Source organism: Eurosta solidaginis, chromosome 2, assembly GCF_040869045.1.
Source record: "Eurosta solidaginis isolate ZX-2024a chromosome 2, ASM4086904v1, whole genome shotgun sequence".
NCBI classification, from domain to species: domain Eukaryota; kingdom Metazoa; phylum Arthropoda; class Insecta; order Diptera; family Tephritidae; genus Eurosta; species Eurosta solidaginis.
In genome coordinates, this window is record NC_090320.1 from 9,276,496 (window position 1) to 9,298,661 (window position 22,166).

At 32.9% G+C, this 22,166-nt stretch overlaps 1 protein-coding gene and 1 long non-coding RNA gene across 3 annotated transcripts in view; one reads left to right on the forward strand and one right to left on the reverse strand.

Annotated features, from left to right (window-relative positions):
* LOC137239250 (uncharacterized) overlaps nt 1–22,166 on the forward strand; it is a 443,310-nt gene that overhangs the window by 151,350 nt on the left and 269,794 nt on the right. Inside the window, exon 2 of the long non-coding RNA XR_010949311.1 lies at nt 11,830–11,890. This is a non-coding gene — a long non-coding RNA (uncharacterized lncRNA). The remainder of the gene's footprint in view (nt 1–11,829; nt 11,891–22,166) is intronic.
* Nucleotides 1–22,166, reverse strand: part of LOC137239247 (putative uncharacterized protein DDB_G0293878) — a 147,929-nt gene that overhangs the window by 49,074 nt on the left and 76,689 nt on the right. The window lies entirely within an intron of this gene.

The following is a 22,166-nucleotide window of genomic DNA, read 5'->3' on the forward strand; positions in this document are numbered from 1 at the left end:
TCAACGGAAACGGCGGAAATTTTTTGATAAACGATTAGCTTAACGTTAAGGTGCATCCCTGGTTTATATGCAGTTAGCTTTAATCATACGCAAGTTCAATAATGGCAGTGAAACAAACAGCTGTAACAGTAAAAGAGTAGACAAAATATGAGTCATCGCATTTTTGGGGGCGTTTCGCTATATAACATATACCTACATAACTATTGAAATGATCATAGTTGCTGAGTCTTTGAGAGGTTTGACATGTCACGAGAAGATAATAATGCGCCAATTTGAGTTGCGTGAGATTTTTTTGAAAAATACCTTAACGAGCTTGCTTGGTGTGTACCTTTTTGGAAAGGCTATTCTATTTAGTTATAACCTATGATGAATACTTAAATTTCTTACTCCCATCCTCCTCTCCCGCTGTCCTTTCTTCCACCATCTTTCCCACTGCCTTTTGTGACACTTTCTTGCTTTCTTCAAAATCGATCCTTCTTCCTCTATAACCTGATTAAACTATCTATTTTCTCATCCCTTAAATTTCTTACTCCCATTCTCCTGTTCGGCTCTTCTTTCTTCCACTTCCTTTCCCACTGCCTTTTCTTGCACTTTCTTTCCTTCTTCAAAATCTTTCTTCCTCTATATCCTGATTTAACTAAATTCTCATCCTTCATCTCTTTTGCCTTCTCACTCTTATTGTTCCTTCTTTCCTCTATCTGATTCTGCCTGAGATTTTCTCCATCACCAAGCAGTGCGCTTTGGTATCCTGGTCCAAAGGCAAGCCAAAATGTTTATACTTTTTCGTTTCTCTCAATCCCTAAGTGATGTGGAGTAAAAAGCCTGAAGCGTTTACTTAAATACATTAAGTATCGTAAAAGGCTGAAAGGTCTAGCATAAAAGATCTAAATTAATCTTAATCAGACCCTTTCTCGCTTCACGTCCGTTTCCTCGTTCGGAACAATTTACCGCTCTCTCTCTAGCAAACACCTAAGGACACACATATACTCTACTGGGCTGATTTTCTTAGTTCAAGTCTTAAAATATGGCATATGTCTGCTCTAGACTTACATAGGGGTATTTTTTAATAGTAATTTTAATAAAAATACCTATTATTAACTTGTTTCATTGCCAAGCATTACATAAATGGCTTGCCATGCAACCTAACTCCAACTTTCTTAAGTGGCACTTTAGCTTATAGAAGCCTGTCAAGGTGTAAAATAAATCCTGAAGTGTCATATATCTCACTCGATTAATACCCCTCCTAGTCAAGTGGCTTTTCCATGGCGCTCATTGAGGCTTAGTGACTGTCGGTATTGGATCTCTCAAAACTGAGCAGTCGATAGTAACCAAAATTGGTACTTGTATCTTCGTACAAGTACTTTCGCATTTTTCGTAGCGACAAAGGCATTCGAAATAGAATGCAACGTGATGCACAAATCCTTAAAATGCAACATTCCCACGCCCTTGAGAAGCGCTACATGTGCGTAATTTTTTTCTTCTTCAACCAAGAATACATACAAATATGTTTACAACAATAATATTAGTACAAATGTAGCACATGGAAAAGACCTTGAAAACTAGAAATCTCTTCATGTCTACTTATGTACGTATTTATATTACATTAGGGCGGTTCGAAAGAAACTATTGCGAAAAGCGAAAGTGTTACTTCGTAATTTCAGTATAATATCATAGAGAACGATAGACAGATCGAAATGCTAGCCAATACAAATTAAGGCTCCAGCTAACCCATTTCGATTGGTAGCTTATTAGTTCAATTACATTTTGACAAATATCTCCTGTTTAGACATATATAGATAAGCAAGCCCAAGTTAAACCATCGGCTAGTCTCTTTCATTTTATATCCAATTTATTTGCATGTATGTATTAAGGCTTTAGGGCATAACTTTTTTGGCCGACAATGGCTGGCTTAGGCGGCCGCCGCACAGTGGGCTGGATTTGGCTTTCAGTGGACTTAGGGAAATGAAAAAAATATTAGTTAATAACACAAACACTTTGATGGGGATCGATTTTAAGTCTCATTATATGACATTTTTGTATATGAGTATTTTTCATAAAGTCTTAAACAAAAAAGTTATACCAAATAAAAAAATTTTATGTATGGGAAAAATCACATTTTACCATTAACTCATTTTCCTCACATTTCCTCAAAACTTCATTAATTTATTTATATAGTTAGGGTTATATACTATGCAATGTACTCGGTTCATGGTTCGAAAGGGTTCGCGTTTTTTGTTTTTTTTTTTAGTATTGCAAATCACTTTTTAATTTTGAGTAGAATTTAAAAACAAAAACATTTGTTTTTTGTTTTTTTTTTTCGTTTTTTTTTAATGTTAGTATTGCGAATCACTTTTTAATATTTAAAAACAAAAATATTTGGTAATTCATATTATGCATTTAATTTTTTTATATTGAATTTGCATTTAACAATCCAAAAAAGTTCAAATCAAAAATTTAGCTATTCTAGCTTGTTCGTAAATTTTTTTTTTTTATATGATGCTTACTATTCCAGCTTGTTCGTTAGCACCAAAAGAGTAATTAAAAGCAAAAATTATTCGATCGGTCAATAGTCCATGAAATCTCCAAATATACATATAGGTATATGACCAAAAAAAATAAAGAAAAAAACAATTTTTATTATTTTAGGTAAATGTTGCGTTTCATATGTAGTATGTATATTTGTACCCAATTAAAATTGAGAAACTAAAATATTTAGTTTTCTGTATCATAGTCGAGGTTTTGCGGTAGGAGTAGTAGAGATTTCATTTCTTCGGATAATTTCTCATGCTTACTATGTAATTTCGATCTCCTCGATGAAATAAATGGGTCAGAAGTAACTAACAAATTATTTAAAATGTCCTCATTTGTAGCTTTGCGGCTAATTTTTCTTGCATGTTCTCGACGATATGCTCTATAATCTTTATTTCTGGATTCAGCTGCTTCTGCGGACAACTTTCCGATATGAATGGAACCAAAATGGTCTATTATTGAAGCTCCGTGTACTAAAATTTTATGTACACTTGAAGGCATGTAATACCATTCATATAGTTCGACGTAAACTCGAATGGTTTCTCTGGCGTACATGTTGAACATTTGTACATTTATTGGACACCCACACGAAAGTGCCCCTGATATTATAGAGAATCTTTGAATGAGATTTTCACTAACACCAGTTATAGAGGCGGTAGTTTTAATGTCAGCGAAAAATTGTCTAGCGGTATTTCCATCATTCGTTGTACCGTGCCCTTGCTTCATCACGTGTACCAATAAACCAGTCTGAATAGCAAAATTATTTTAGTGAAGCCAAAATTGCTGGAAATTGGAAAAAATACCTAGATGTACATATATGCTCGTTAGGATATGTCGATATAAAACCCGGTTACTAAAACTGCCATGACTTTTTTAAATTAGGTTTTACGAAGAAATGTTATATAACAATAAATTATGGAAAAAGATCACAGAATATGTACGAAAATGTACATTTAAAGTCCTAAGTCCCAAATTTTCAATTTCGTTGCACTGTGCACCGTGGTGTGGTGGTAGTATGCTCATCTACCACACCGAAGATCATGGGTTGACGCCCCGGGCAAGCAATTAAAAGTAGCACGACGTAAATTGGACGAGAGGCTCGGCGCACTTCGGAGGTTATCGTGCCTTACATGAATTTTTTTACATATATGGCTGGCTTACTTCTAAGTGCATGCTTTTCTGCTAAACCCTGATTGGAATGGTTCTCTTTATACTTCTAAGCGTAGGATGGGCCATGATTCCTTTCTACTTTTCTTCATACCTACGGGTGCTGTCGAACTGACACTGTCAGACGGCCGTTAAGTGATTTGTTGCAAGACTCACTATACCCAACAATCAGCCGTGAGCAAATAGACCAACTTTAAGACGTCCTTGTTAGGGCCACCCTAATGCACACAAATATGCCTACATGCTACATAATAAATCGGAAGCCATACAAAATCGAAGAAAACTCTGCGAGTAAACCAAACCTACGCACATAAGTATCAAAATATATACACAAATACAATATATAATTACTCATGTAAGCATTTTGAATGACTTGTTGGTTTGTTTGAAATATGCATCCTTGGAAATCGAGTCACAGCAGGTAGCTAAGTTCGTTTTAGTTTGCAAGGCTATAATTCACAAAAACTCATGCCTTAAATATTTTACTACACTTTGCATCTGCGCTGATGAATGGTTTGGAGGGAGTGATGTATTTTGTGGTATTAATTAAATACATAGCTACGTATGTATGTAAGCTACTTGGTATTGTATTAACTTTTGCTTCGTTCGACTAACAGGAAAACACCTTAGTTAACTAAGGCATGAGTAAATAAAGGCGCAGCCAAAAATATGATACTAAGGCATTTAAAATGTTTTGTTTAACAAGATGTTTTGAAGGCACTCCTACAAGTAGATATGTGGAAGAGATCTGGGACGAGAATAGATTGGAGTTCATACCACAAATTTTGTTAGACATGCTGCAGTAAAGTACGGTCGAGGCACGAGTAGAACAGCAGTTCTGGGATAAAGGCTGCTCCAACAGAGATCTGTACGCTAATTGAGACCATGATTTTGATTTGATCAGCAAATCAACTTACTACGCCAAGCTGCAGAATCTTCCGAGAAGCACTCTAATGCTGTTAAAAGACAAATTAAACCAACTGAGCTCCTTTGTGCTAAGCTTTTTATATTCATGTTTAAGTATGTAATTACTTGATATTCATCACAAATTAGATTTACGACCCATTTCCATAAATGCCTACTTTTATTGCAGAGATGCAATGGTGTCGAAATTAATCTTCAAAGCAAAGATAAATAATTAATTATTATTTATGTGCAAATGCACAAATAATTGGAACCTTATGATGCATAATTAATCTTTGCTGTCGATTTTTCAATCAAAACATTTTACTTTCACTTTATGCAGCTATCAGTGTAGACTTGCATAAATTAGGATTTGTCCAAGAAAAATTGTTTGCTTATGTTGAAGTGGCAATGAAAAATTGATGTTGAAAGAGAGACAGATAGATGGCCGTAGAAACTAAATTCAATCTGAACAATATTTTGCCATTTTGTTACATCTAGATTAGCGAATTGATTTTGTTTGGCATGTTGGTGAGAGCAGACAATCTTTTATCTAAAAATTTGCACGTGCTCTACGAACTTCTCTGAACAACTTAAGGTGCGATACGCTGAGTCTGAACCAGAGTACTTCAAAACTGGAACTATGACTGTATTAGTACGAGTATTATAATTGTAGGGGTAAAGGTAGATATAGTCGATGATTAACGGGAAACGAATCAAGACGAAAGCACGGACTGTTTCTTAAGATTCAAAAAATGTTTAGTATATATGCTATGAAAAATATTCTTTTTTACATGAGAGTACCAAAGAATTAAAATAAAATATATAGCTAACACCTAAATTATGCGCTTGAGCTTCTGTTTGCAAAACATCTTGTTTTGAGATGCGTAAATAAACAATAATCATCCGCTGTTGCTATTCTACTACTCGGACGAAATAGCTTAGCAATCCGTAGGAATCGAATGTACACAATTGTACTGTGACGACCCGTGGTCTAACCTCAATCTCGGCGCCAGGATTTTTAAGGAAAATTGTACTTGTTATTTCGTATATATTTTGCAGCCCCTGTAGATGTTGTTCTGCCGTAATTTTGGTCTATCTGCATAACTTCTAAGAAAATTTTACGTCTTACTCTCTCCTCCCCTCTCTCCCCTTTTCCTTATCCTTCTAATCACTTCTCCCACTGCCGTTCGCTTTCTCTGCTTCTCTTTCTCCCTCTCCGTCATTTATCTGACTTCTTTTGCGCTCTATCTATACCTATCCCTTTATCTTCGTCTAACTCTATCTCTCTTTTAGTCTTTTTCTCCTTTCCTCTCTTATTTTCTCTCTAGTTCTTCTTATTCTTCTCCATCCCTTATTCCCAGTTGCAGTTTCGGCTACAGACCCAGCCCAAGTCACACTTCCAGTCGGTCCCTGGTCCGTTTCCCGGAAATAAAAGTGTCGCAAATACCCATCTAGGCAAAGAGCTACCTATATACCAAATTTCAGGCAAATCGAACCGTGAATAGAATTTGTTCGAATATATCGGTCCCTAGTCTACTTTTCGGAAAGAATTTTTCTCTTTATAAGAACCATTCCCATATTTCAAGGAATATTCTAAAAAAAAAGAATAAGCGAAATCCGTCCAACCGTTCTAGAGTTTTGCGCTTAGCAACACATTCAGCTACTCTTTTTTATGTTATAGATGTATAAGCGACTTTAAACTTGCATCCTATCATATAAAAATGAAAAATGTTGTATTCTATAAAACTGAATATTTGAAATTCATAAAAATTTGCTTTAAAACAAGTTGCTCACAACTAACAATAGGACTGAATATGGCACAACTACAAACAGATTTTGAAAGTGATTAGGAAAAATCGTCGCATATACAGAATGGTTCGTAAAGCATTCATTCCTAACAATTAAGAATTCATGAGCTTAATACCGGCTTATAATAATTGAATATTCATGAATTCTTAAATATTAAGTAAAAATATTTTTCTTTCATCTGTGATGTTGAATTTCGAGAAGTCGGCTATAATGCAGTAAAAAACCGAAACCTGTACTTAATGAGTTCTATCTGTCACCCCACGATATACTCTATTAAACAATAAGGCGTATTAAATTTTTATTAATAAATCTCCAGCTCAACTTTGGCAATATGATATCAATATTGTATAAATTTTGCTTAATACCCAATTAAGTGATTTACTGTGTTCGTTCTTAATTGAATAAGGCTAAGACTTGACAATACCACATTGACATTTACACTTCATTGAGAAGCATACAAAATTCAGTGATATATGACACTAAATCTATATAAACATACTTATACATGTATCATTTATTACAGAAGATTATTAAAGCGTTAAGAAATTATCGTTATTCAAGTCTTGTTACCAACCAACGAAACTGTCAACAACATTTGATTAATTGACAACTTAACGCAGCACATCTGCTTATGAATCATAAATTATGTAATAATAAACAGTAAAAATTCAAAAATCTATACTCAACGTGTTAAAGACATGACACATAGATGCGTGAAGAGAAAAAATTAATTGAAACACGGTAAAATATGAATTTGGTTGTCTTATTGAATCATAACCATATGCAGCAAAAATCTTTACGTTTCATGCAAAAAAAAAAAAAAAAACAAGGCTGCAAGAACTTGCTAATAATGTAGAAGATAGGTATAAATGTATTTAAATGTTTGCTGACTAATTTCGTTTGTTTTTGTACCGAATACCTGGTTCAAGTACGTTTATTTGGAAGCAGTCTATTTTACTCTCCAGAAAAAAATCAAGTTGAAACTACATAAAATATTCGGCCTCCAGTTTGTTTGGTTCTGTACTCATACAAAGTCTCCAACTGCGCACGCAACTAACGGCATTTTAACAGAACATAAACTACGAAGAAAATCAAAAACATGTCTTCTTTCATAAGAGATCCCTAATGGACATATCTTATGGTGGTCCTTAAAACATTTACCAAGCCCAGAAATTGTCACAGAAAAATATTACAAAGGCGTCCTATTTATTCTGTAACTTTCGTGCCATAGTTTAAAACTTGTAGTTCAATATCTCTTAAAGAGTAGATATTGTTAAAAATGCATCTCAAACTTGTTTTTTGGCCACATACCCTATTATATGATTTCTATTCGAAACAATTTGCAACGAACAAATTTTGGCGTTGTGGCATTTCTTCTTGTATTTTAAAGTTTGCGGGTACTTTTGCAGGTAGTGCCAAATAATTATGATTTTCTCTCGGTGAGCTGTGCAGTAACTTAATTGTGACAGAAGTCATAAATTTTCTGCTTCTCGTTTCTTTCCTGCATTTCTTGGTTTGTTGTTGCGCGTTTTTTTGTTCAAAGTTTCAAATATTTCGAAAGAGTAGTGGCGTTGGTTCGTTTGCTTTGTGCGTTTGTTGGTTTATTGTTACGTGTTTGAAATTTTTGTTTGGTTTGTCATATTTGTTGACTAATCTACAATTTTCAAATATTGCGACAGAGTTAGTGTTTTTTCGATTTATTATTCGTGTTTTTTTTTTGGTTCGTAATTTTCGTAAAACAGTTTTATAGATTTAAATATTTCGTCAGAGAAAGTGTTTGTTTGTTCGTGTCCATCTGGATTACTTTTTATATTTGGTGCTTTTTGTTAATATTTTTGTTTAGTTTGTTATTTTTGTAAATCAGTTTTGAAGTCTCAAATATTTCTTCAGAGTAAGTGTTGTTTTGTTTGTCTTCAATTTGCTTATATTGTCTGTTTGTTAGTTTTTAGTAACGTGTTTGTCTTTTGTGTTCGGGCTGTTAATTTTTTAAACCATTCTAAAGGCTTAAAATATTTCGTCAAAGTTAGTGTTTGTTTATTATTCAGCCTTCGGTGGTTCTTTAATGCCTGGCTCTATCTTTATAAAGTCTTTTTCTTAACTTATTTTGTTCTTAAGTTTCGGCAGTATAAAATTTCAGCCTTCGGTGGTTCTTCAATGCCTGGCTCTATTTTATAAAGTCTTCTTCTTAACTCATTTTGTTCTTAAGTTTCGGCAGTATACATTTTCTTTAGTTACATAGTTAGTAAAGCTCAGTTGTGTTTAAGTCAACCACTGCACGGTAATTTTATTCCTTAGTTCGTTCAAAACATTGAACTGGCTTAAAGTACATTCTTAGTTCAACAAACTGATTGAAATCTGGTACAAGCAATTGAAGTGACTGTACATAGTTGGTAAAGAGAAGGTTAACTCCCCCAAGTGATCGATCTATCGAATCACTTCAGTTAAAAGACTTAGCTCTTTTGTTGTATGTTCCGCTATATATGTAGATGAATTTGGTATTCAAGAGTCAAGTTCACAATATTCAAAAAAGCAGCTTCGAAATTTTTCGTCATTTGTTACTAACAACAATTTATACATAGAAATCTCTCACCCACACAAAAACACGTGTGAGTATTACTCATAATATTACTTGAAACAAAAAAGGAAAAATATTTTATTTAAATGATGCGCAGACAAACAAAATGATGATCCACAAATTGAGTTGCCATCAACTGCGTGATTCATATATTAATTCCATTTAAAAACACTCGAAATAAAATAGAGAAACAATATAAAGTTAAAACAAAATTTTGCACATGGAATTTGCGTACGTAAGTGAGAAAAGATGACTTAATCGGAAACAGGTTTAAATTGTAAATATTTTCATTCTTGTTGTACCTTTTTAGTTTCACTCGAGTAACCGTTACTATGTGTATATAGTATAAGGCATTTAGTGCGAGGTGTGAATAATTTATATAAATTTAATTTGTTTTACAAAATTGTAAAAACAATATACAAAACTGACATTTTTTTCTATAAACATGCGAATATTTTTCTGTGTAATTCCAAATCAACTAGTCTAACTAGAAGAATCGACTATCTTGATTTTGTATACATTTTTAAAAATCCCTTTGTGTTTATTCAAACTTTAAAGGAAAAAAATATACAACTTAAAAGTGATATTCAAAAAAAAAAAACAACAAATATTTAAAAATGTAAATTGGAAAATCAAATTTTCTAGTTTCTTTAAAATGCAAAATATAGAATTAATAGATTTATAATTTTTTATTTTGATAAATTTTATATAAAGTAGCCCCCTCATTTGTAAAAAATAAAATAGGTTGATAAAGCTCTTTTAATTCGAAACTTTGTATGGAAATGTTATTTTAAAAAGCTTTATAAATCTTTTATGTGTTTTTTTTGGGAATAAGTGGATAAGTATTTTCTGCAAAATAAATATTCAGTATAAAAATTATTAAGCAAGTATTTGGTTTTTCTTGTTTAGAATGTTAAGAAATTAGATACTTGTTTTAAAACCATTTTCGAACTTTTAAAATTATTTCATGACTAAAAAAATTGTGTTTAACTTCTCTTTAAAAAAACTTCGAAACTTGAAAAGTGTTACAAAAGAAAGTTTTGAACTCGTTTAAATAAAATTCTAAAAATTGTGAAAACGTTTTCTTTCTTGGCCACAACATTTTTTTAATATTCCTATTTTTAGCCCTTTTTTTTAAAACAACTTTATAAATTAAAATTTTTTTAAACAACTAGTAAATTATAAAAGAAACTTTTTGTTTTTGGCTCCTTAAGTGCGTTTTTCACAAAACAACTTTAAAAATTATTGATAATTTTTTTTTAAATAAATATTTGAAAAGTATACGACCTTTTTGTAAATAATAAAAAAAATAATAATAAATGTAAGGCGTGATAACCTCCGAAGAGATCTAAGGCCGAGCTTCTTTTCACTGAGAGCTTTTCATGGCAGAAATACACTCGGAGCGCTTGCCAAACACTGCCGAGGGGCGACCCCGCTTAGAAAAATTTTCTTCTAATTGAAAAACCTTATTTCAAAAATTTTGATGTTGCTTTGCCCAGGGTGTGAACCCAGGGCATACGGTGTGGTAGGCGGAGCACGCTACCATCACACCACGGTTGTCAAAGAAAGTTTTAACTCATACCAATTTTTAAGTATGCGCTCGAAATAATTTCTTAAAACTATTTTTTTCAAATATAATTTTTTAATCAAATTTCAAAATTTCAGTTCTAAACTGATTTCTTTAAATTAAAGTTTATGCTTTTCAAATCACAAATTTAAGTTTATGTATTTCAATTCCTATATCACAATTCGAATTTATTTTTTTTGAAATTTCAAAACTTACTATAAAATTTCTTAAAATTGTATTCTTCAAAATAATTTTTCAATTAGTTCGCAAGATTTAAGTCTCAAAAGTTATATTTTACGTTTTTTTTTATAAAAGCGCACAAGTTCTTATACCACAAATTAAAAAGTTCACTTATTACTATTATTATTATTATTATTATTATTTTTTTTTTTCAAAATACTTTTAAATATTCGCCAATTCTATTTTTTAAGAAACTTTTAGAATGTGATTATTTTTTCAAATGCTCACATATTTTTAAAATTAAAATGTTTGCAAAATAAATTTTCTTAATTTAAAAAGTATTAAAAAATTCAAATATTTTTTATAAATCTATTTTTTTTTGTTGTTATATCGGCCTACTGATTTTAAGATCGCGGGTTCGAATCGAGCTCAAGGCCTAACAATAATTTTTTATCATTATTATTGTTATGATAAATTTTTTCTTAATTGAAAAAATTTTTAAATTAGAATAGAAGAAAGAAAAAATTTTTAGATAACAATAATTTTTTATCATTATTATTGTTATGATAAATTTTTTCTTAATTGAAAAAAAATTTTTTTTCAATTAAGAAAAAATTTATCATAACAATAATAATGATAAAAAATTATTGTTAGGCCTTGAGCTCGATTCGAACCCGCTATTTTATAAATCTAAATTTTTTGTAAATTTTGTAAAAATTCGAAATTCAAGAAAAAATTTAGTTTTGATTTCTCTTTTCAAACAACCAAAGGATTTTTCGTGCTGCAACGTGAATTTAACAAATTTTAAAACTTCTAAATTAAAAAAAAAAAGTTAAAAAGCTATTTTCGAACTGGGTTCTTAATAATTTACAATTTTTTTCCACAAATACAAAATTTTTTACAATTTTCGGTATTTAAAATGTATTTTTTATGCTTCATCGTAAACTCTAACCCAAAATTTATGCTTTTTATACCCAGCTGTACATGTTAATTTTTTTAATATTTTTTTTGAAGTTTTACAAGAACAATTTTCCTTTAACAATTTTTTTCCGAAAGTAAAGCTTATTAAATCTGCCAATTTTAATTTTTTTTTCAGATTTTTGTGCCGTAAGATACAGCTTTTAAAATATACATACATATAATAAATACAGTGTAAGGTAAGAAATATTTTTGAAATTTCACAAAAGCTTTTTTAATAACTATTTGTATTGCTTCGATTGCTTCATATAGTATATAGCCCATCCCCAACATTGATAAATTTTTAATCGAATTGCCCATATTCATGCTTATTTATCTAATTTGTATAATGAGTCACATACACTTGTTAGCGGCTGCTGCGTAGAACATCATTGAGCCCCATGTGACCTGTATATATATATATACATACACACATATGTACATACATCCAAACATACAACTAGCGCATTAATATGATGCCGGAATTACGTTTACAGTTTGACATAAATTTATTTATACCACTTAAAGTGTGACAGTTATAAGAGCAGAAAATTAATAACACTCACTGCATTCACACACACACACGCACGCACACTAACACTTTGTTGTGCTAAAATTAGCTTAATTTGTTTTTTTCATTACTCATACATAAAACAATAGAAATTTAATAGCTTGCGTATGTGTTTGTGGTTGTGTGAACGTGGGTGCCATAAGGTCAATCGTTCACCTCCAATAACCTTACAACGCCGCCCAACATACGCTACGGGTTTTCATCTTGTTTTTGTCCAGTTTCTGTTTTTGTAATTGCTTGTACGTTATTGTTTGTTGTTGCAGTTATGTGGTTAATTTTTGCGTTAAAAAATACAAAATTAAAAAGATTGTAACGTCACACCGTTAGAGCGGCATAACGGTAATAGTTTATTTGTGCCACTAACCCAAAGTGATGCCTTTGCTCTAAATTATTATTTTTATTCTTCTTTTTAAATTTAATTAGTGTTAGTTTTTTTTTTTGTGTCTAAAGACTGTGATATATCACCAGCTTAACTCGCAAAGGCCCTACCCAACAGATTTTTCGAAACTGCGTTTTTCGCCGATTTGTGGTATGAGTTTTATATTTAATGTGCGCTGAATTGTCGCATTTGTATATGAAGTGCGGGACTGTCACGAATTCTCCCCATCGCATCTCATTCAGCTGTTGATAAAAGGAATCACCGATGCCTTATGCATTTTGGATCCTTATAGCCACCTCAGAGCACAATCTCTCTCTCGAAAAGGAGTTCACTTTAAGAATGGTAAAAGCTTGTGAATACAAGCACTCTTAAACTATAGACGCTCAATTGTAGCCATCTTCTTCGATGAACACAAGTATATTAAAGTTTTGACCTGAACGATTGCGTTTACGCAGTCTTCGGTTTTGCTGAAGAAACACATTTAAGGCAACGTGACCGATAAGTAAATATTATAGACTTAGATTCAAACTGAAGCCCCCCGATTTTCCGCCAAAAATGAAACGGGACGTACTCGTTAAAACTCTTCTCGTTGAGACTATCTTTTTTTATAGTCTTTCCTATTGGTTCGAGGTGCCTTATCAGCATCCTGTTTAGACAAAAAATGGATCCATGGCGATAGCCATCTACCTTTGCAATATCGGCGTTTGCAATCTCTTCTAGATGTGTTCTATGTCGCTATAGTTATGAAACCAGATGAGATTTACTGACGGCCTTAGACCACGCTATGAGAAAATTTATGATAGTAATTGAGAGACTCTCAAATAATAAAAAAGCCCGTGATAGCAAGTCTGTAGAGTGTCCACGCAAAACTAAAGCTTTATCGATATCGCTTTCTTGTTGTACACTCTGTTTCCCTAAAATCTTCTCTTGAGGAGAGCTTCACTTTAAAGGTTTTATCAAAACTTATCAAACGTGCATAGTAATCTGATGCCAAACGCAAAAAGTAAGGCATGTTGCTCAAACTGCAATGAGCGCTAGCAATCGGACTCATATAGTCTTAGAGCCAAATAACCAGTAACTTATTAGGGATCATATTTAGCGCATCAGTTCGATTCCTTAGTCTCTTATTTTTGTATTCCTTATCTAGAGCTGACCACTACATTATGTGTGGGATTCATCAGCTCTGTTTTGCTTAAAGCTTACGGAAAATTGACCAAAGCCAGCGATAACAACGTCATCCTAAGACGCGACTACATTCACTCCATTTTCAACGAGTTGTAATCTAATGGAATGTTAGAAAGATTTCTGGGAGCAAGTTTTTATAGCATATGTAAATATGTCTAATATGTTCCATATAAGCTCAAAAGGGACAGCCCCTCTTGCACTTCATTGTAAAAATGTGTGCCAAATATATGATAAAAGGCCACAATCCAGTAATATTCCTAAAATAATAACATATTGATCTTGAAGACAATCCCGGAAATAATTCCGAAAATAATGCCGCAATTATTGAAAAATAGTCCAGATATGATCTCCATCATTTCCAAGAACAATTCAGTAACTAATCTCAAAAAGTCGGGAAGACAAAGCCGTATCGTCCAGGAATGATTCTGTAAATATCTCTAAAGTAATTGCGAAATGATTATGAAATAGTTCTGAATTGATACCAAAAACTAATTAAAGAGAATTGGAATATGATCTCAAAATCAGTCCAAAAACAGTGATGAAGTTATCACAAAAATATCCCGAAAGCAAACCCAAACGAGTTTCGAAAATAATAACAAACTCATTCCAAAAAACTGCAGGGAATCAAATCGAAACCTTCAAGAAATAATTGCAAGATAATTGCAAAAATCATTTCGAAGTGAACCCGAAATAGTCCTAAAATGGTAATGTAATAGCAGACCCGGCAGACTTTGTTCTGCCCTAAATTTGGTCTATCTGCATAATTTTTAATAAGCTTATTCCGTCTAACTCTGCCCTCGCCCCTCTACTTTTTCCTAGCCTTTGTATTCCCACCTCCCTCTGTATTTTTCGCTTCATCTATCACCATCTTCCTCTCATTCTATCTCTTTCTCAGTCACCTTCTCCTTCTCTCTTTTCTCCTCTCTCAAGTTTTTCTCATTCTTCTTCATATATTATTGCCAGTCCCAGAGGGTGGTATGTATTTTGTTCCAGTCCCATTCCGAGTCTCAGTCCCAGTCCCACTCCGAGTCTCAGTCCCAGTACCGCGTTTGATAGGCGTATTTTATAAACGAATTTTACGATTGCCCCTCTTCACATTTTGTGTGAAATCTCCGAAATAATTTGAGATATTGAAATAGATCTCACATCACAATGTAGTACTCATGTCTACCTTTCGTTTGACACCCATGTTGGAAAAACTAATTTTGGGTCACATTTGGGTCAATAACTCTGGAACCGGATAAGATATCCTGATGAAGGATGTCTTAAATTTTAGGATAGACGTCTAGTAATATAATAGTGGAGGTTTCATTCAATTCAATGGAGTAGTTTTTGTGTGTGGCGGGCATAGTGGTAAAAAAACAACATTTTTGGTCACCCTGGGTCCACATTTTGGGCAATAACTCGGGAACTGGGTGAGATATCCAAATGAAGGTTATCCTAAGTTTTAAGTTAGACGTCATGTGATGGAATGGTGAAGTTTCATGCAATTCTAACCAGTAGTTTTTACGTGATGCCCGGACAACCATACAGACAGACAGACAGACAGACAAAAATTCTAAAAATTGTAGATTTGGGTTCCGTTGGTCCAATAACGACCTCTCCTCTCAGGTTTTCTTGAATATCTTCAATGTACAGACATCAACCTGTTACAATTTTATTATATGTAGAGATAAAATAAGCTTTGAAATAATCCCGAAATCAATGAATCAATAATAAATATTGCCAAATGGCTTTAAAAAGGCCCTAAACTAAATCTGGAAATAGTTCCGAAAGAATCCCTAAATAGTTTTAAATTGATCTAGGAAATATCAAAAAATTATGCCAAAACTGACCTTTCCCGAAACGTTTCCGAAATAACTCCGAAATCAATCCCGAAACTTGTATGAAAAAACATAAACGATGTAAATTTCTTCTTGTTTGATTTTTATGTTGGAATGTCAGTGATTATTAGTTTTTTCTTTAAATATAACTAAATATTTGGTGAAACGCTTACTGCGCTGAAATTTTAGTACACTACACCTAACCCTGACTAGCAAACAAAATTGTTAAAATAAAATAAAAACCGGTAGCATAACCTTCCAACTAAATGATTCGTTTTACATATTTTGCATATTTTTAGGGCTACTTTACATTTCAAAAAAAAAAAAAACAAAGATAAAATATATAAAATAAAAAAAATAAAAACGACTAAACAAAATATCGTTCAATAAATTTACGATTTAATTTTTATTAGCTAAAAACCAGATTAAGGCACAAAAACGTAAAAAATTAGTGACAAGTATTTTATAAATATTTTTGTTTTCGATTTTCGTATATCCAGTTTTTATGAAATCTCCGAAGCTTGTCAAATAAAAACGGTTCGTTTAAATTGTAATTGGCTTTATTAAATAAAAGAGCTAAATACGCGTTGAAACTAGTTAAATTTTGTCACAAATTATAATACAAACTGGATTTGTTTTTAAATTAGAAAAAGAGATTAAAAACAGGAGCTCACTCACACCAGCAGATAAACATGGACACTAGAGATGGAATTTTGCGTCGTATTTTAATAATTTTAATGCACTCGTCTGAATGCAATGACATGATTTAACTATTTATGGTGTTAAAGCAAGTGTGAAATGTGTGAGAAATAATTTGTAACAATTTTGAAATGAAAATATAAAAAAAAAACAAAAATATATAAGGAAATAATAAAGACTAATAATAAGTATTTTTTTAATAAAGCTAAAACGAATACAAATTCTGCTTCCACACTGAATTTATGTTAATTTTGGCTCCATTTTTTAAATTTTGCTATTATCATCAAAAAGTAAAGCAGTTAAATATGTTTAACGTGAATCAAATTCATTTATGTCCCACCACTCTACTACTCGTAAGAATGTGTGCCCATCTGTTTGCATGTCAATTTGTTTGTTAATGTAATAAGTATATGACAAATGTCATTCAGCTAGGCGCTAATTTCATTAGCGAAAACGTGCTGAAAATTTGATTCATTAAGTGACTGAGTGATGGCATGAATTAAGGAAATAGAAATATACAGGGCGACGCGAACAGTAACGTATTAACTACACCAGAAGTTTTGATAATTTTGACATAAATAAACAATCCTTCATCACGAAATTATTTCAGTTTCAACAACTAAATTTACTGTTCAATAATCGCAGGGTGGCCCCCAAACATTTTGCTAAAAAGTGGATTTTTTATTGAAAAATTGAGACAAAGTAATACATTTTTTTTTTTTTCAAACATAGCGATCCGTGCATTACATGCACCGGAACCCGCCGATCTTTCTTCGGTTCGTTTTCGGGTACTGGGGCTATGCTACGATAGCTACATCAACCCAACATCGACCATAATTGAAACAGCTGTTGCCTTGTCCATCCTGATGTCACGTTGTTTAGATTTGTTCAAATTATTAAATATATTAAAAATTAAAAAAAAATGATTAAAAACAATGTTTTCAGACATTAAAAGCAATAAAGGGCACTCTCTGCTTAATAATAGAAATAGAAACCATGTCTGTTTAATATAATAACTCCGCACAAAAAGTTCGGATTTAAAAATGGCTTTTTGAATTTTAAAGCGTAGCTATGTGAAATGGTTAATTTCAATTTAATCTGAAGTAGGTTTTGATTGGGGCGTAGCAATTCGCCAAAATGTAGTAAAACATCATAAAATTGTAGTTTACACAGCTGTGTATAAACCAGTCACCCGATTGAATTATTTTTTACTGGCAGTTAAACATTGAAATATATTATTTTGTTTGTATCCAATACACTTAATGATTCCTCTCTTATACAGCAAAAATTATTTAAATTATTAAAGAAAAACCAGTTTGCTTGTGTGTTCGCTGTGAACCAAACAAACGTTCAGTCAGAACATTCTACCACATCACATTGTTGATGTAGATCTAATATTGAAAAAGGCCCGCTAGCGAATGCCTCCTCTATATTAGGGCTTGATGATCTTTTTAAAGGTATGGTTAATAACTAATGATCTTAAGCCGCGTTCTAGACCTTAAATTTTTCGCAAAAGTTTGTAAGTAGTATGTATATTCTATTGGCGCATAGCCAACAAATTTTGTGTGCCTCATTCAAGACAAAAAAGTTTAGATTTTTTTACCCACCCTATTATCTGCTAGTAAATAGTTAGATATCTATTGCTACATGCTAAACTATCTTCAAAAAAGTTAAGGTTGAACAATTGTTATGTAACCCGGCGCGTTGCTGCTGCAAATAAACTAATTTCATATATTCGTATCCATTTTAAAAATCGATTTAATTTCGGTATAGCTCTAATAACGTCCTTTCTCTCATTTACTCTCCACCAGCTTTTCTCTCTCGCCTTGTTCGTGCTTCTACTTTTCCTCCTACTTGTTTTCCTTACTCTATTTTCAAACATCTCAATTGCCCTCCACCTCTCCCTCTGCCGCCGCTCTCCCCCCTCTGCTCTTCTTTCTCTGAACATCTCTTTTCTTATCAATATCCCCATTCCTCCCACTTTCTTCCTTCTTCTACTGAGATTGTCTTTCTCTGTACCTGGCTCTCTCTTCGTATCTGGACATGTGCCTGTCCCTTTCGTGTAGATTTTCCTTTGCCTTAACTTCTCCGTGCTGCTCCATTTCTCTCTCTTTTTCACTTCCCCTTTCTCTCAATCACTGTGTCGAACTAATACGTATAAAATAAAATAAAACAAGTAAGGAAGGCTAAGTTCGGGTGTAACCGAACATTACATACTCAGCTGAGAGCTTCGGAGACAAAAAAGGGAAAATCACCATTTAGCAAAATGAACCTAGGGTAACCCTGGAATGTGTTTGTATGACATGGGTTTCAAATGGAAGGTATTAAAAAGTATTTTAAAGGAGAGTGGGCCAGAGTTCTATAGGTGGACGCCATTTCGGGATATCGCCATAAAGGTGGACCAGAGGTCACTCTAGAATGTGTTTGTCCGATATGGGTATCAAATGAAAGGTGTTAATGAGTATTCTAAAAGGTGGACGCCTTTTCGAGATATCGCCATAAAGGCGGACCAGGGGTGACTCTAGAATTTGTTTGTATGATATGGGTATCAAATGAAAGGTGTTAATGGGTATTTCAAAAGGGAGTGGGCCTTAGTTTTATAGGTGGACGCCTTTTCGAGATATCGCCATAAAGGTGGACCAGGGGTGACTAGAATGCGTTTGTACGATATGGGTATCAAACGAAAGGTAGTAATGAGTATTTTAAAAGGGAGTGGCCCTTAGTTGTATATGTGAAGGCGTTTTCGAAATATCGATGAAAATGTGGACCAGGGTGACACAGAACATCATCTGTCGGATACCGCTAATTTATTTATATATGTAATACCACGAACAGTATTCTTGCCAAGATTCCAAGGGCTTTTGATTTCGCCCTGCAGAACTTTTTCATTTTCTTCTACTTAATATGGTAGGTGTCACACCCATTTCACAAAGTTTTTTCTAAAGTTATATTTTGCGTCAATAAACCAATCCAATTACCATGTTTCATCTCTTTTTTCATATTTGGTATAGAATTATGGAATTTTTTCATTTTTCGTAATTTTCGATATCGGAAAAGTTGGCGTGGTCATAGTCGGAATTCGGCCATGTTTTTTACCAAGATAAAGTGAGTTTAGATAAGTACGTGAACTAAGTTCAGTAAAGATATATCGATTTTTGCTCAAGTTATCGTGTTAACGGCTGAGCGGAAGGACAGAAGGTCTACTGTGTATAAAAACTGGTGGTGGCTTCAAACGATTTCGCCCATTTTCACAGAAAACAGTTATCGTCATAGAATCTATGCCCCTACCAAATTTCACAGGGATTGGTTAATTTTTGTTCGACTTATGGCATTAAAAGTATCCTAGAAAAATTAAATGAAAAAGGGCGGAGCCACGCCCATTTTGAAATTTTCTTTTATTTTTGTATTTTGTTGCACCATATCATTACTGGAGTTGAATGTTGACATAATTTACTTATATACTGTAAAGATATTAAATATTTTGTTAAAATTTGACTTAAAAAAAAAATTTTTTTAACAGTGGGCGTGTTCATCATCCGATTGTGCTTATTATTTTATTAAGCACACATACAGGAATAGGAGTAACGCTCTTGCCAAATTTCATCATTATATCTTCAACGACTGCCAAATAACAGCTTGCAAAACTTTTAAATTACCTTCTTTTAAAATTGGGCGGTGCCACGCCCATTGTCCAAAATTTTACTAATTTTCTATTTTGTGTCATAAGGTCAACGCACCTACCAAGTTTCATCGCTTCATCCGTCTTTGGTAATGAATTATCGCACTTTTTCGGTTTATCGAAATTTTTGATATCGAAAAAGTGGGCGTGGTTGTTGTCCGATTTCGTTCGTTTTAAATAGCTATCTGTGATGAGCGCCCAGGAACCTACATACCAAATTTCATCAAGATACCTCAGAATTTACTCAAGTTATCGTGTTTACGGACGGACGGACATGGCTAAATGAATTTCTTTTTTCGCCCAGATCATTTTGATATATAGAAGTCTATATCTATCTCGATTAGTTTATGCCTTTACGGATTACCGTTATGCGAACAAAGTTAATATACTCTGTGAGCTCTGCTTAGCTGAGTATAAAAATAATTGCCGCAATTTACATCGGAGGAGATTTAGGCCGAGGTTCTTTTCATTTTCCCTTGAATTGCCGGGACGCGACCTACATGTTTTATGACGACGTATTCAATTTTTTAAAAAACAACCAACTTCGCCAACTTCCCGAAAAAAGCATCCTAACACTATCTGAAAGAAAATTGTTTTCCAAATTTTAAGCAATCCCTATCATGATTAATATTGGTTAGATAAGGTGAGTAGATCGGAGTACTTGCCGGAAAGAAAATACCCGAAATATGAAACTGATCGAATATGCACTGTATCAAAGTTCAAGGAAACAGCATGGTAAGTACGATTTTTTTTATATATCGGCCACTGGTGCACTTTTGGGAAGAAAAAGTTTCTCAAATGCTTGCCTAGGCAAGGAGGAACCCCTGCACCAAATTTCAAACAAAACGAATCATAAATTACATTTTTCGATTAGTTCGGGATTTGATCCACTTCCCGAAAAGAAAAATGTCGTAACTAATAAGCTGGAGAACGAGCCAATTTATCTAACTATTTTAAGCAAATTGCTTCATGAATCATATTTTTTGTAATATCCTAGTCCATGGTTTATTTGCCGGAAAGAACGGGTCCCAAATATGTACCTATTCGAAATGCTACCTATGTAATTAATTGATCTCAAACAAATTGCACCATAACTACGATTTTTAAGAAAAGGCGCACCATAAGTTAGATTTTTGGGAAAGAGTCGATACCTGATCTACTTCCCGCAAAGAAAAAAAACTTGAACACATATAAAATTGCTCCAGTCGTTTAGGTGGAGTCCAGTTACATACTTACAAAGCTTCAAAAGTATATAAATAAAAACATACTAAATAATCTCAGTACAAATTTGTAAATATGCAAATAAACAAAAAGCGATACATTTGTTCAATCATCGTCAGAATTGCAAAAAGAGAAGGTTTATTAAATTTTTTTTTTTGTATTCAATTACACTCTTCAATTATAAATAAAAGTAAATTCTTATGTTTCTTCGTTGTTGTTGCTCACTCACCCACTTTCTCCTACAAAGTAAAGAAAGCTTAAAAAAAAACTTGTGCGAAGCTGCAACAAAACAACCAAAAAAAAAAAATCATAAAACATATTATTCGCATTTTAACAGTTTGTTGACAAAGTCAAGTGATAATTGTGCACTTCTTCACAAACACTTACGGTAATTATTTTTTTTTTTCTCGTTTACATATTAACTGGTTTTCAAAATCTTTATTAAGAGCTTAAAATGAATATTGTGAATTTTTAAAATAAATAAAATAAAAAACAGCAGCTTTAGTCACCACTTGATATGATGAGTGATTTCTCTGCTTTTCGGCCTATATCTGTCCATTGCTTGAACTATTTATGAAAGTTGCATGAGTGGAATTTATAACGCAGTTCTTTTGTGAGTATAGCTCAGGGTATTTTTTGGTAGAACCTTTTTGCAATGTTCGACGTCCCGTACATTGAAAATTTTGTTGGCTATTGGTCTATGACTCTTCAACTTCTTTTAAGGATATTTTAGCAAGATATTCAACTATAAGCCAGTATAAACTATTGACACTAACTACAATATGGACATCATTTACGATGGAAAACAAGATTCCTTTCAATAGAAAGTCCAGACCATCTACAAATAACGACCAACCGACTTACAAACTTTAGACATTCGGCGAGTAACATGTGAGCTTGCGTCAGAGCGTTACCACCT